This window comes from Pteropus medius, unplaced genomic scaffold (assembly GCF_902729225.1).
Source record: "Pteropus medius unplaced genomic scaffold, Ma_sr-lr_union100, whole genome shotgun sequence".
NCBI classification, from domain to species: domain Eukaryota; kingdom Metazoa; phylum Chordata; class Mammalia; order Chiroptera; family Pteropodidae; genus Pteropus; species Pteropus medius.
The window spans coordinates 10,606,523-10,623,373 of record NW_024342474.1 but is presented as its reverse complement, the minus strand read 5'-3'; the positions used below and the strand labels follow the sequence as shown (position 1 = coordinate 10,623,373).

The 16,851-nt window shown below is 34.4% G+C and overlaps 1 protein-coding gene across 10 annotated transcripts in view; it reads left to right on the top strand.

Moving 5' to 3' along the window:
* Positions 1-16,851, top strand: part of LOC120605063 (uncharacterized) — a 144,714-nt gene that overhangs the window by 11,518 nt on the left and 116,345 nt on the right. The gene's annotated exons all lie outside the window — the stretch shown is intronic.

Below are 16,851 nucleotides of genomic sequence, written 5' to 3'. Positions count from 1 at the left end.
TAGATTTCCTGTTGAGAAATAAAAATAAATCAGGTAAGGTATGAAAGTGAAACATATTTGTAAATGATTACATTTCTTAGCATCAAGTAGTGATTGTTTTATTTTGTTACTGTAAGGATTTTTAAATAGTGGGGATTTTTTAAATAAACATATTAGCTGATATTTTTTAGTTTCTGTGATGACAGCCCTTCCACAATTACTAATAGGATTTTTAAAGGCCCATCACTTTTTAAAGAAAGACAGTTTACAAGAAGATAGTTATAATAATTCTCAAATAACTACATTTTTTATGTTGTGTCCAACTCTATATGAAGTAGATAGAACTTAAAATCAATGAAGGTGTTTTTAAAGCCCTGCCTATAATAGAGGCAAACACTGTGTTTTGTAATAAAGTTGCTACATCTGCTATACTTTTGACTGATGAAGGTGGTCCCCAAACCACTTTTCTTTTTAATGAAGCAGCCTACAGTTAGGAAATAATTCTTCATAAGCAAAATTCACATAAGTGAGCATAGAACAGTTGAATGATAAAACCCATACAAACAGCCAATTGATCACTTATAAACTCAGCAGCTGCCACTGAAGAGATAATTTGATGGCGTAGCACAGAAAGAAAACTTAAGACTTCTAAATAGTAGGGAAGACCTTTTCTGGTAGCCTCATTCCAAAAGCTAGTTTTTTCCCTGCTAAAACCCAGGTAATCTTATTTAAAAACAAACAAAAACCCTCTTATTATAGTAGCAGAGGGAGGAGAGGCCTCTATTTTGAATAAACCACCTAAAGACATTCATTATACTCCTTTCATTTGAAGAACTTGTATGAATCTGGTTCCCTATGGAAAAAGGGAGGGAGGGAGGATCAGACTGAGTTCCTCAGACTAGTTCAATGAGATCCTGGTAAGTATTCTGTGGGGGGAAAAAAAATCCATTGTAAATTAAGCATAGGAAATGCTAAGTTAAATCTAGTATAAGAAGTTTCATTATTGCTGGAATTTTTAATATGCTAATATTTGTGCACCTAAGTTCTTTTTTATTGAAACTTTTTATTATACTCTAGTTCTTTTTTATTGAAGACTTCAGCTAATACCTCACAAAACTGTGAACTATCTTAACTACTACATTTAAGAAAATACTATATTTGAAAGGCTGAATTTGGGGTTACTATAAACAGATTGAGGATTCTTTATCATCAATTTTGTTATAAGGAATTGTCATGGGATGTGAATTGGACATCACAGATGTTTTGAAAAGGACCAAATAAGACAGACTTATTCACGTAAGACTTAGGTTTACCAATACCTTAAGCAAGAACTGGCTGACATTTAATATAACACTGTAGTTATAGCTGAATATTTTTTGTAGGCATATTTATAACATTGAATGGGAGTTTTACCATTGCCCTCTAATGGTGATTATCCCCCAAAGTTGAAAATGAAATGCATCAAATGCTCCACATTGTAAGTTAAAATAACTTTTAAATAACTGCACAATATTAACTGAGTAGTGTCACACCCAGCCCTATCACCACCACCACTCTTATCCACTCTTGGTCAAAAAAAAAAAGATTAAAAGGTCCATTGGACAAGTGTTTGTGGACAAACTGTTCTTGATATGTAACTGGGGTGAAGGCTGGAGGCTCAGAGAATTGCTTCTAAAGATTGGATTTATAAAAGAAGAGGAGACAAATTTCTTTTCACTGTTGGACTTTTACTCGGCCACAGGATTTGCTGATCTCCTGGAGCTCAGTAAGGGAAAGAGAATTTGAACAATGATAGAACAAGAGAGACCAGGACAGGAGAGAAGTGGCAACCATGCCCATCATTTAGTGTGGCAAAAATAATGGAGTTTCCCATGGGTGGTGTGAATACCATGGAAGGTAAGTGGGCTTAAGCCATTTTGTCAATGTGAGAACTGACAGCAAACATCAAGAGGGAACCACTGCAACAAGAGGTATGAAAGAGATCGAGTAAGCTGGAGCCAGATAACCACCATCAGGAAACTAGATAATGGTCAACCCCCGGAGGCTCCCTCAAAGCCTCACTGGAGATCCAGCATTTGGACATTGTCACATAGAGGTTTTCAGTATCCTTCAATGAAGACTACATCCTCTCCCAGTTAAGTGAGGAAACATTTGCCCTTTTCTCTTTCAAATAAGGAAGCATTTGCCCTTTTTTCTCTCCCTTCTCTCTGTCACAAACCAAGGGCACTAACCCTAGAAGCCAGAAGAGAAGCAGGTGTCTGAGAACCAGATTTTCCCCCGCTGCGTCCAAGTCACTAGTTTTACCTGCACTGGGGATGGGTGGTTGAGAAGAGAGGGGGAGAAAGTTTTGAACTGAGCTAGAAATTGAAGCTTTCAAGTTGAATAGACTGATTCATCTTAGATTGTTACTGTTCTAATGAAGTGGCTAAAAATCAGAATATATGTAAGATACCATTAAAGGAGCCACCACTCTGAATAAAGGGAAGTTCTACTTGGTATTGTTGGGGAGAGTTATTGAAAAAAATGAAGACATTTCTTGTTTATAGTCTCAACAGTTAGACACATTTTAGTGAGAAGACAAATATTTAAAAACATTTATACTGAAATTATATATAGTTTGTCTCAGTGTAATTTCTGTAATTCATCAATTTCTTTTGGGAACTTTGTAAGTTCTGAAATTTAAAACATCCTTGCAAATTATTATAGAGGTATCTATAACTGACAGTTTTGGTGAAGATTCTGAAGCCCAGAACAAAGTAAGCATCACCCTTTACAGCAGTCCTCCACAGCCTTTTTGGCTCCAGGGACCAGTATGAGAATCTAATGTCTGATGATCTGAGGTGGAGGCGAGGCAGTGTCGCTGGGGAGAGTCTTCAAATACTAATGAAGCTTTGCTAGCTGGCCTGCTGCTCACCTCCTGCTCTGTGGTCTGGTTCCTAACAGGCCACAGACCAGTACCCCCTGGGGTTGGGGACCCCCTGCTTTACAGAATGGTATTTTTTTAAAGCCTTGCTCCTTTTTGCATTTGCCAACCATTACAAAGGCAGCTATGTCATTCTATCCTGACATTGTCACCTAGTCCAGATTTTAAACAGAAAAGTAGGACTAAAGAGTCTAAACTACCTCTTTACTTTTACATTGTCCTTGCTTAAGTTTTTAGATCAAACAATTTCATGGAATTTTATGTCAGTGTCTTTACTTCTAATTCAACAAAATATAGTTTCATCCAGAAAAGAGCAAGGAATAAATTTAAAACTTTTATTTAATATGATTTAAGATTCAATCTTCCAGGTCAATATTGAAGTTCATTGATATTTGTTGGAATATCTAGCATATATCTATGCAAAACTTTAACCAGCACGATATGATATGAATTGAAGCATGAAGAACTACTGTTTGTGAGGGAATGATACAGTACAAGTGATTGCTTAGCAACTTTAAATCTGGAGACAATTGGATCATTCTCACATGAAGTGCATGCAAATTCCCAGTGCATTCATGCTGACAAATATTTACTATGTGCCAGGCACTGATTCAATCTCATGGAGATAGAGCAGTAAGGAAAGCAGGTAAGATTCCTATTTTCCTGGAGGAAATAAACATTAACAAATAAATATTCAATATTATGCAGTGGCAAGAATTATGGAAGAAAGGAAGCAAAAAAAAAGGGCTGGAATGACAAGGAGATGGAGTGCTCTTTCAGTTAAGGTAGTGAAGACTTCTCTAAGGAGGTAACATTTGAGCAAGAGATCTGTGGGAAATGATGTTGCATCAAGTTCATTTGATAGACATGTGATTTAGGTGTCAAGCTATGAGTTTACTATCCGTTAAAGACAATATTTTTTAATATTAACATCCCCATCCAAGAAACACAATTAACTTGTCTTTGCAAAAAGCATATTGCTATGTACAGTTATATATTAATATAAACTTTAATTTTTTGTTACTTCTGGTCTCATTCATTTTATTTCATATTCAATAAATATTTAGTGATTACTATGTTCCAGGCTTTATTCTAGGCTCTTGCCATATGCCAGTGAATAAAACATAAAGATCCCTGGCTAAGTTGTGATTACATTCTAGCAGGAACAGACAGGCAAAAAATAATAATTTATATACCGTGTTAGATGATTTGTGCTATAGGACAAAAAAGTAGACCAGAGAAACATTATAAAAAAGAAGAATAGGTTTCATTTGTAAATTGGCTAGTCAGGGTGGGTCTCAATGATACTACACCAGAGCAAATGCCTGAAGAGATGAGGGAGTTAGCTAAGTTCCTAACCGAGGGAACAGCTCTCATTGACATAACTGTACGACACACATACATACACAAAGACACACACATATATATGCTTTTGCCGTCAAGGAAGTTATCTCTTTTCTAAGCTCATTCTTTGAATTAAAAAAAAAATAGATTGGATATGATATACCATCACTACATATAACTACATGAAGGTGTGAATCTGTTTTCTTAAAAGGTAATGCAGGGGAGGAAAAAAGCTTTCCTCTACCCTCAAGGTTCTTCTGGCTAGTCTAATAATCAAATAGACATGAGACAGATTAGTAAGAGAAGATAACCAAATTTAATACATGCATATTAAGAGAGTCAGAGACCCCACATGCAGGAGAGGTTCAGAGATAGAAACAGAAAATGGGCATATAAGACATCCTGAGCTAGGGATAAGATAGAGTCATTGTAGGATCATAACAGCAGATATTTAGTAAATAGAAGTTTGTCCTGCCCCATAGATAGGTCAAAAGAAGTTATCTCTGAAAATTCCTTATTATAGGCAAGGCCCCTAATTCAAGTTCTAGATGATTAAGGAGGGGCAAAAGTTTATTCTGAGCCTGTGGCTAAAGTTGCCTTTAGCTCAAAATAATCTCCATACCACAGAGGCACATCTTGGGGGTTACTCATTCTGAACCCCTACAATAGCCACTACTATAGATGGATAAATTTTTTATCATCCGAGATTATGAAGCATTGCCATTTTAAAAGACACTGAAAAATAACATGATTAGAAATGTATATATTTGTAAATATACCATGCGTAGGTCACAGCAAGTGTACTGTATTTTTTCCTTCTTGTTCAAAGTTATCTTAAAAATCCAAAATAATTTAAGATAAATTAGAAAGTCTAGTGGAACACTTACTTCCTGCTATAAACTGAGTGTAGGACAAACAAGCATGATTTGTTGATAAGAACAGTTAGAAAAATGGATTTTTGAGTTCATTCAATAAAATTAGAATAATTTAGATTCTTTTGTCTTATTTTTGCTTCATCTGTTTTTCAGGTATTGCTAACTTTATTATAAATTTGTTTTAAGTCAGCCCTCGTCGATTTACATACAACATCTGTTATTCTGGAGAATTAAGTAAAATTTCCTAATTTTTATGTTTCTAAGACATGACTTTTTAGAAAAGTAACTAGACAATTACAACTAGCCATAGAGATATAGTAACTAAATTTTTTTTTTCTATTTTCAAATTGCTTTTTGTTTTAATTTCTTAAAGACAAAATTACACTTCATCTCTGCTTTGTACTTTTGAATCAGTATTGAATAACAGGCAACTTTTTGTAACTTTAGGTACAGTATCTTTTACTGACAAGGTCACGAATGTTTCATAAATGTAAACATTTGTATACTTCTTTTACTAACATGAAAGTAAAATTTTTAAACTCTTTTTTAAATAAAATTCTCTTTCCAGCTCAGTCTATAGTGTTCTCTTCCCTCTTCTGAACTTATTTTCTATACCATTCATTTAACAGTATATGCTATCTTGTGTCTATTTTAGCTTCCAAAAATGGACCATACATTTTCCAAGGACAAAGGTCTAGTTATCAGTTAACATAGTGATTTTTCAGAAAGTAACCGTTTCACTAACATTTATCCTCAATTGATACAAGTACAACTTGTATAACTCAGTTATACTATACTATTGTGATATCGTGATTTTTAATAAAATATGTATATTTGGTTTTTATCCTCATTTCTGGCACAGAGCTCCTAAAACCCTTGGAATTCCCTAAGTCAGGGGTCCCCAGCTGCTGCACTATAAACCTGTACTAGTCTGTGGCCTGTTAGGAACAGGGCCACACAGCAAGAGGTGAGCAGCGGGCCAGCGAGCAAAGCTTCATCTGTATTTGCAGTGGCTCCCCAGCACTAGCATCACTGCCTCAGCTCCACCTTAGATCATCAAGCATTAGATTCTCATAGGAGCACAGGTCCCTGGTGCCAAAAAGGTTGGGGACTGCAGCCCTAAGTGATAAGTCCCTGTCAACTACACCTGAGTTTATGTTAAGTGACTTTTGGAAAGCCCCTAAGGATGGGGGCTGGTTGTCAGAGAAAACAATTGCATCACAGGAGGATTAGAACTTTCGGCCCCACCCCCTAACCCCCAGGAATAGGCACTGACCAATGATTTAATTAATCATGCCTACTATAAAGAAGCCTCCATAAAACCTCAAAAGGATGGGATTCTGGGAGCTTTCTGGTTGGTGAACATATGGAGGTGCTGGGAGGTACTGTTGCACCTGTAGAGGGCATGGAAACTCTGTGCCCTTTCCCCCATACCTTGCGTGCCCAAAGTATCCTTTCCTTCTGACTGTTGCTGATGTTGATGCAAGAAATATCCAAACCTGTAGAGAATTTTCTTAAGAGTTTATTTGAGCCAAAACTAATGACAATTGTCAGAAAGCAAAATCTCAAATGCTCAGGAGAATGAAAGTTTTTCACTCTCTTTTATGCATTTGAAATTAAGCAGGGAATGTGAGGATGATTATGTGAAGGTAGAGGAAAACAAGGTGGTGACTGGATTACAAGGTAGTTAAGATTATGTGCTCTCTTGATGGTAGTTAAGCTTATTTCAAAGGTAATGTTAACCTAGATGCATAGAAACAATGGACAGGGCTTTTTAAGGCAAAGAGAAACCTTTTACTAAAAAAGTTATATGCCTGGGGCATAACTACCCACCATAGCCTGCCCAGTTAGGAATTTATGATCAGATCACCCTGGAATTTACTTCCGTAGAACTTCGTTTTATATTTTTTCTCTTAAAAATTTTTATTGTAATATAGTTAACATAATATTATAGCAGTTTCAGGTGTACACCATAGTTGTTCAACATTCAATATACTTGAAATTATCACCATGAGTCTAGTAACCGTCTGACACTATGCAACATTATTGTTATTGACTATATTCCTTATGCTGCACATTTCATTCCCGTGACTTATAACTCGTGACTTATAACTGAAAATGTGAACCTCTTATTCCCCTTCACCTTCCCCCCTTTTTTAAATTCTTCAACTACAGTTGACATTCAATGCTATTTTATATTAGCTTCAGATGCATTGCATAGTGGCTAAACACATATACAATTTATGAAGTGATTCCCCCGATTAATCCAGCACGCACCTGGCACTATACACAGTTATTACAATATTATTGACTATATTCCCTATGCTGTACTTCACATCTCCAGTGATTATTTAATTAACAATTTGTACTTCTTAATCCCTTCACCTTTTCACCCAGCCCCCTAACCCCTCTCCCATTTGGCAACCATCGGTTTGTTCTCTATATCTATGAATCTGTTTCCATTTTGTGTGTTCATTTACTTTATTCTTTAGATGCTACATATAAGTGAGATCATATGGTATTTGTCTTTTTCTATTTGACTTCCTTCACTTAGCATAATGCTTTTCAGGTCCATCCATGTTGTCACATTGAGTTGTACATCCTTTTATAACAAACTGATAATCTATTAAGTAAACCGTTTGCCTGAATTCTGTAAGCCAATCTAGCAAATTAAACCTGAAGAAGGGTTTGTGGAAACCTCTGATTTATAACCAGTTGGTCAGAAGCATAGGTAATAAACAACTAGACTTGTAATTGGTGTCTGAAGTGGGGGCAGTCTTATGGGACTGAATCCTTAACCTATTGGATCTGCTGCTGTCTCCAGGCAGATAGTGTCAGAATTGAATTGAATTGAATTGAGCTGAGCTGAGTTGAATTGAATTGAATCGAATTGAATTGAATCAAATCAAATCATACTATAGTATACAAAGTTATACTATATTCCAATTGGAGTCTCTGAATTTAAAAGTGTTTATGTCATGAGCTTCCCTGAGCTTGGGAAGAAAAAGACGCTTTCACCATTCCTCCTTTCTTTATGGCAATTGGGATTCTATTACCTGAAAAATTGTGTAGCTAAACTGGCAGTTACCACCTTTTTATATATACCAGCTTTTATATATAAAAAGTTGGTCATGAAGTGTAGTAGGTAAAAGTTTAGCCCCTAAATGTTTTCCTTTTATATTGACATCAAAATGTTTTTGCCTTTTTAACAGTCTGAAGATTCAAAGTATAAGCAAATAAAAGGATGGTGTTCTAATTTTTTCCCCCTCTAATCTGTGCAAATGTTAAATATAGCAGTGGAAACACTCAGGCCATTAAAATATTAGTGTCGTATTTTAAAACCAGCCATGAAAATCCTGTTGTCTGGTAGACTTAATCTTCAAATAACTAAGATAACATGTTCCCTGGTTCTACCAACTATTAAAGTTAAACTAGATCATGTGTCAGAATCAGCTGTGTCTAAGATGTTTTTAAGAAAACAAGTTAATATTTGAAACCTACCCCTTACTCACTTTAGGTCCTCATGTCTGATCCTTTCTTTACTGCAGCAGTATTCCAATTTCAGAGCAAATCGGGGATGCAGGGAGACAGATTCATCTTAGAGAAATTGGGTCCTGCACAAGTTATCAAGGCTTAGGGACCCAACTGCTTTGACCAGAAATATTATAGAAAGTTAGAGAAGGATTAGTTGATTAATCTGATGCAGAGTAATATGAGCTATGGACATTATGCTCCTAAATTTTTCTCAACAAAGGACAATATTGACTCATTGGCCTTGGGCAGAGTTGAAGCTTCATGTGAACTTTAAAGTTCACAATTGTAGGCAGTGAGAGATAGAGCAATTCATGCTGACTTCCAGTTTCCCAGAATTTTTTGTTGCCATATTTGTCCTTACCCTACATTCTCTTTACCTGTACACATTCTCCAGGAAAATTAACTCGTTCTATACATAATCTTCTGAAAATCAAGCAGTCCCTACTTTAAAAAAGGTGTCAAGTAGCTAATCTGATAATACAACCTAGCACAGAACTCTGCTCTTACACAGGTTGCATGCCCATGAAGCTGTCCCTCTATATAAGTGGAAGATATATAATGAAAATCCTAGAAGTCTGTTGCAACTAACACAACTTCTAATCTTGTCTTCTGCAAGAGCTCTTAAGACTACCTATTCTTATTAAAGTTTTATTTGAAAAATTTTTTGACATTGTAATTGTAGAGTTGTCATTAGCTTATTTTCTCATAGTCCAAATTAAAATGTAGAGCTATGTTAAAAATTCAGAGATCAATACAAAATAAGGCATAATTTTTATTGTTTGTCTAAACAATAGATATAAATTCAGACTTTCTAAGGAGAAAAAAATTACTTTTCTTAGTTCTGATAAAAAGATGAAATTTTAATAAGCAGTCTTAAGTCTTATTTTCTATAAGTTAATAGCATCGCTTGAATTATAGTTTCAGTGGAACATTCTTTTGGCTTCATTAATAAAAAAAGTATGCTTTTGTGAAAAACCCTAGTATTATACCAAATAACTGCTTCATTGGCCTGATCGTTAATAATCACTAGACAAATAACTAGGGAAACACACACTCACTTTTGTCAGACAATCTTATGACTTTAGAACCTACAGAGTATAGCATTTAAATTGAAATATGCTTAATCAAGCTTGTTTAGTTTACATATTTTTATAATGTAGAAAGTAGAATTTGACCAAGAACCTTTCAACCTAATTTTTTACAACAGATTTGATAGCCTTTCTCTCCTTAAAAGCTTTACAACAGTTAAGAAAGACTTTCTTGATTTTTTTTTTTTTTTAACTTCTGGTTTGGATTTTTAGTTTGGCTACCTGATTATTGGGTAAAATTGATAAACAGGCATTATAATTCTCACTGTGACAGTTCTTTGTAAAACAGATTAATGGCTTTATAAATACAGAACTTAAGTTTCAACTCTTCTAAATTGCTCTCTTGGACTTTATAATTTAATCTTGGTTTTGAAAAATTGGATTACTGAATAAAGTCTCTTCTCACACTACCCTCTGTCTAGCAATTCACTATGTGCCAGATAGAGATACCTCAGTAAACACAGCTGACCAAAATCCCTGCCTCAAGGAGCTTAAACTCTACAGAGAGTGAGGCAGGAAATAGACAAAAATACATAAATCAAATTTTGGTATGTTAATTGCAATAAAGTACTAGGAAGAAAGAGAAAGCAGAGAAGAAATATAGGGAGTTCAAGGTAAGGATGGCGGGGAGAAGGATTGAAATACTAAATAAGAATGGAAGTTTACTATGAGAAGGTGACTAACTGGAAACCTGGAGGAAGAAGGAATATGAACCATTAAATATTTGAGTAAAGAGCACTCCAGGCAAAAGAGTACTGCAAATACAAAGCCTTGGCGTATTCGAGGTACAGTAAGAAGACCAATAAGACTGGAAAAGAGCGAGCAAGTGGGAGTGCAGTAGGAGACAAGATAAGAGAGGTAAATGAGGTGAGAGGAGAGAGAGTCCTATGGAAAACGGTAGAGATTTCAATTACAGAGGTCACTGTAATCTATTTTTGATAACTTGGACTTTTACTCTAAAAGAGTGTTTGAAGCAGAAGGGTGACATGATCTGTTTCGATAAGAAGATGGTTGAAGTGAGTGGAGCAAGAAGTGGAAACAAGAAGACCAGGTAGGATCCTATAGCAATAAATAGTCCAGGTGAAAGGAGACAATAACTTGGACCAGAGCAGTAGCAGAGGAGGTAATGAGAAATGGTCAGATTCTGAATACAGAGCTCTCAGATTTATTTAGTTTATTATTTGTTGAAATATTATTTTTAAAACAATTTGTCTTATACATTTTCTTGGTAAAATATTATGATCATTTTCCATTTCTTTAAATATTCCTCAGCATATAAAATCAGTAACTGTAAAAATGGTATGAATATAGCATAATTTAGCCTTGGTATAGATAGAACAATTTATTTAACCAGTCTTCTATTGTCAACCCTCTAAGCATTTTTCAGTTTTTGTTTTATATTGTAAATACCACTCAAATGAACATCTTTATCATTATATCTTTGCAAATATAATTATTACATTATTTAGGAACCCTTGCCTGTTGATTTTAAGAATGACTTTGCTGAATTTGAACTAGAAAGGCAGAAACTAGAAAAACAGGACTATTACCATAAACTGCCAGCTTAGATTGGTATTTTTCCAGCTATAACCATAGAAAAAGATTATCTGCATCAGATGTGCACTGATAGAGTTTAAAGGGTACAACAAATATTTGAATATGAAATATTTATAAATTCCTGCTCAAGATTGAATAAGCATTCATGTATTTCAGAATTTGTTTCCTATTTCTGGTAGACTTAATTATTGCTAAGAACGGATGACCAATTGCAAGAACTGTCACCATTTTAACATTCTACATCAACTGTGGTCATGCCGGATTTGTGGCACCTGTGCTTTCACGTCCATCTGTTCATACGGCATTATGCCCACCCATTAGGTTTATGCCAGTTTCAAAAAGTCACATGTAAATCAAGACAGGCAGTGTATATTCTTTGAACTATAAATCATATGCTATTTAATCTCTTTGAATTATGTTTTTAGAAAGACCTTTAGCCACTTGCTGATTTGAGATAACTTTCAATTAGGTATATGTAGAAGCAAAATATAAACAAAATTTTAACTTTACTAAGTAATAAATAGAATACTAGGCTTTTTCAGCATGAAAAAGTTGAAGTTAGGAAAAATGCTGTAATAAATCCTTGAAAAAAGTTTTAAATATACTATTTGTGGGAAAGAAACTAACATTTTTTTGGAATCTGTTATGTGCAAGGTGCTTTTACATAATTTGTTTATATAATTCTCATAATTATCCTGTGAAATAGATATTATTCCTATTTTGCAGATAAGAAACTAAAATGACTTACCTAAGGTCACATGTAGGCAATGGCCAAGATAATTTCAACCCAGTTTTATCCGACTCCTAAATTCATGCTTTTTTAGCTCTATCATATTATGTAAGTGGTTGAGATCCAAACATTGGGTAAATTTATAAATCTGTGATGTTGACTAAAAGTTATTTAAAAATTAATCACCCAACCAAATGATTGCTTAACTTGTAAAACAGCTAAACATTTTATGGTAGTGTGAGGATGTAAATTAGCTCTCATTATCAAGAGGGCAATACCAAATAGCAATTAATTATTCTTACTCTGAGTACCTACTTAGACAAAATATCTAAGAGAAAAAAGCTGTTTGTTGTCTTTAGATCAGTGATTTTCAAACTTAAAAAAAAAAAAAAACTATTTTTTTTTTCCAGACAAAACTACATAAAACAAATAACAATGTTTGAAGCAAGGGTACTAGTGGGAGGTGGTGGTTGTAGCTCTGTTTGCTCCCTACCCGGTTTCCTCCCCTGAATTACCCTTGTAACCGCTGAAGTAATACTTATAAATCCCAGGACTCAGAATGTCATTTAAAGCCCATGTGGGAACACTTGGTTGATCAGCTTACTTTTGTAATATTCCACTGATTTATTTTGGTTACCTACTGATCTCAATCAAAGTGTAACCTGAAAGTGGTGAAAAACTTTCTGGGGCAATGGCTAAGAACTTTTTGTTTTATACTAAATTATCTTTCCTTATTTCTCCTAGTCAGAATCAATTAATTCATCTATCAAATAGTTTTTCAACCTCAACTGAATCCCAGGCACTATCTTGGTTCTTACTTTCAGAAAGCTTAGATTCTAATTGGGAGAGATAGATAATAAGTGAAAAAAAGATCAATTTGTGCTCTAAAGAAAATATGTTTATGGTGTTTATAATAAAGAATAAAGAATGGTTATGGTATGTTGGACTACTTTATTTTTGTCTTATTGGTCAGTTATTTGTGTTGGTTTGAATGTGTCCCCCAAAAGTTTATGTCCACCCAGAATCTCAGAATGTGACCTTATTGGAAATAGGGTCTTTGCTGATATAATTAGTTAAGGTGAAGTCATACTGGAACAAGGTAGGCCCGAATACAATGATTAGTGTCTTTATGAAAAGAGAAAATAGAGACACAGACACACAGGGGAGAAAGCAGAGAATGGAGTGATGATCCACAAGCCAAAGAACAACAAGGGTTGCCAACAACCACCAGAATCTAGAGGCAAAAAAAGTCTTCTTCCTTAGAGCTTGGGAGAGAGCAGTGCCCTGCTAACACCTTAATTTTGGATTGCTAGCCTCCAGAACTATGAGAGTAAATTTCTATTGTTTTTGAGGCACCCAAATTTGTATAATTTATATAATTTGTTATGGCTGCCCTAGGGAACTCATATGCCACTTTAGATAGAATACTTAAGAAGGCTTCTCTTATGTATGACTTTTAAACAAAGACATGAATGATGAGATTGAGCCAACCAAGGTGAAAATTTACTGGTGTTATTTCATCTCAGCAGTAAATACTCTTCAGGTATTTAAATTACTAGTTCTAAAACAAAGTCATTTTTTCTCCCACTACAAATACTTCTCCTCTGCAAAAACTGTATGAAGTAGATATTAATACTCTCACTTTTTATATAAAGGCTAAAGAACTTGGACAGGGCCACATACCTAGTAAGTGGCAGAGTCTAGATTCAAACTCAGGTATTCTGGCATCAAGAGCCTCAATTTACCAGATTATGCTGACACTGTTTCTCAAGCTTCAGGAAGCATGTCTTCACTCTGTCCACAGGCTACCAAGGTTGCCCTTTGATGATATTCCACTTAATTTAATCTTTTATGTGAAATGTAGCTTTCCTGTTTGCTCTCCTACTTTTCGTCCTTCCCTTTATAATAGTAGTAGTACTAATGATTATAATCACAATTGCTAAATCTGTTGAGCGCTAAATGTGCTAGCTTTCTTAATCCAAGTAACAACCCATGAGATAGATATTATTACTATCCTAGTTTTCCACATGAGGTTTCTATGATTTAGAGAAATTAAGAAACATGTGTAGGATCTTAAAACTGGCAACCCCTGGGTTGGTCAGCTCTGTCTGACGTCAGAGCTCTCACTTTTTAAAAATAACTTGCATATAGTAAAATGTACAATGCTTAGATATATAGTTCTATGAATTCCGATGTTATACACTTGCGTAATAATCACCGGAATGTTCTCAGCGCAGATAGAGGCTCTCTTATGCTCCCTCCCAGTTTATAATCCTCCGAAGATAAACACCATTCTGATATCTCTTACCATGGATTAGCTTTGTCTGTTCTTGAACTTCTTAAAAGTGGAACCATGCAGTATATACTCTTTTGTGTCTTGTTCCTTTCTGGAGTCCTCACTTTTAATGACCATTTTATACTTCTCCAATAAAATTGCCAGATCATCTGCCTTATTTCCCCAAGGTTTTGCTAAGAAATTAATGTTGATGTAATAAACTAATTCTTGCTAAAATATTAGTGAGTGAAAATGGTTTAAGTTAACTTTTTCCAGATAACTTAGTATTATAACTGATCTTGCACCTACAAGAATGACTACTGTGGAAATTCTAAGCAGAGTCTGAGAGATTTTTAGAGGGGGAATAGAGAGATTTTTTCTTTAATCTCAACATGTAATTTTTTTGACTAATACATTAATTGTGTACCTTTAAATTTTTTTCTAATGTAAAGCCTATATCTATGATTACAGTGAAATACTACAGAAGAAATCTTAAAGGCATAAAGAGAACAGTTAATAATATAGAAAAATGAGCATTGAAGTTGTCAAAGTTTTGCGTTCTGTTCTCTGCTCTGTAACTTACTAGCTAGTTACCTTGCTTAAATAACCTAATCTTTCTGAGTCAACTTTAATGTGAGGATAAAAACATTTGCTATACCCGTCAGAATTGATGTGAAGATCAACTATGAAATAAGCTCATGTATATTAAGTGCTTCATAAAGTCTCATATGTGATACTTGGCATATCTATCTATCTATCTATCTATCTATCTATCTATCTATCTATCTATATAAAAATCTATCACACTTCTATAAAACAGCTAATATAACAATCGATATATGTAAAATTAAGTGTTCTGACCATCTGATGTAATATGAAGTCTTAGTGAAATTGTTTTTGAACAACTTTTAGTTTAATAGCCTAGATCACCAATCACTTGGTTCAAGTTTGATCTCTAAATGAGTTGATTTGAGAAGACATAACATAACAACAATTTGCTTTCCCATTTCCTTTTATCTTGTTTTTCCATTTTAGCTCTCCTTATTTGTAAATTTTATTGGAAAGTAATGCGTAATTTTTTACTTTTAACACTTTACTTAAAATTTCTTACATGTTTCGTATGAGTTTGTCTAGGGAGTCTCCTGCAAAAGAAATCTCGAAATGCCACCTAAGAATGTGAAGAATTTATTAGAAAAATGTGAAAGACTTTTATGACTGATAATCACTTACTAATTATCTATAACCAATGAAAAAAAGTTTTTTGAGGAGAGGGTTGGTAGGAAGGAAAGGGTGGGTAGTGATGGTATGTTCCACTTTACTTTGGAGCGCCATCTGCTGGTAAATTAAGTCTAATAATGTGGCAAACTAAGAATTATGTTGGGAGATTAGAACAAGCAACTTGTTTTATAGAAAATTCATACTGGTTATTAGACTCATTGTGGAAAATGCTGATTTGAATTACTAACTGAATCTTCAATTATTAAAGAGATTTTTCTCAAAGCTTTTTGGGGAGAGCTTTATTCTGAAGTCTGAATTCTACTCAGAAAAAAAATATGTAGTGAGGGCCCATTATGTTAATTAAGTAGTAAATATTTAAATGTTTGTGTATCACACTGTGCTAGACACTGGGATGCAAAGGTGAAAGAAATAGAATCTCCCTGCCCTCATGGAACTTAAAAGTTAAGACTGAAAAATAAAATGACAAATGGATTGTTCAAAGATAAAACAAGAGAGAAAAAATACTGGGTAGTTGAGGGAAACTACTTTAGGTGATACTTTCAGGAAAGGCATTTCTGATAAGACCTTTAAGCACTTGTTCTTTGCTATATTTCCAGTCTGAGCACACTGCCTAGTACATAGTCAGTGCTCAGTGACTATTTTTTGAATAAAAGGACGATGACACTGGGTGATAACCTTGAATAGAGGCATTAAACAGAGCTGAAGCATCATCAACTTTTCTTTTTGGTCTGGTCATATGTTCATGAGTAAGGATGGCCTAATGATACAAAAATATAGTGGGAAAGAGAATACAGGATAACCTCTGGGGTGGGGAATATATCTATATATTATTTATATATATATATATATATATATATATATATAATTTATTTATTTATTTATTTATTTATTTATTTATCAATCATTTTCCCTTTGAGCTGGGCCAGTTTATAAAATCCAATACAGGTTCAAAGATTAATGAGAATGATGATTCAGTTAAAGTCTTTTACTTTAGTTTACCACTAAACAACCAAACAAGTAGTGATAGGGAGCTATACACCAAATAAGGATACAAATGAGTGAATGCAACTCCCTAAGGCCTTTCTTGTACTTCACAAATGCCTAAGTTCAGAACTGAGGCAGCACATGAGAAATCAGGTCGAAGAGTTTTAGAACTGCAGATCTTTATAACATTATGCTGGATGAGAAGTCATACTTAAGGATCTATTTACTATATTAAAAATTTATCTTTGCGCTATGGTAATATCTTTATGTAGTTTGTTCTTTGCTATATCATCTACCTTACACTAGACCTGTAGACCTACCAA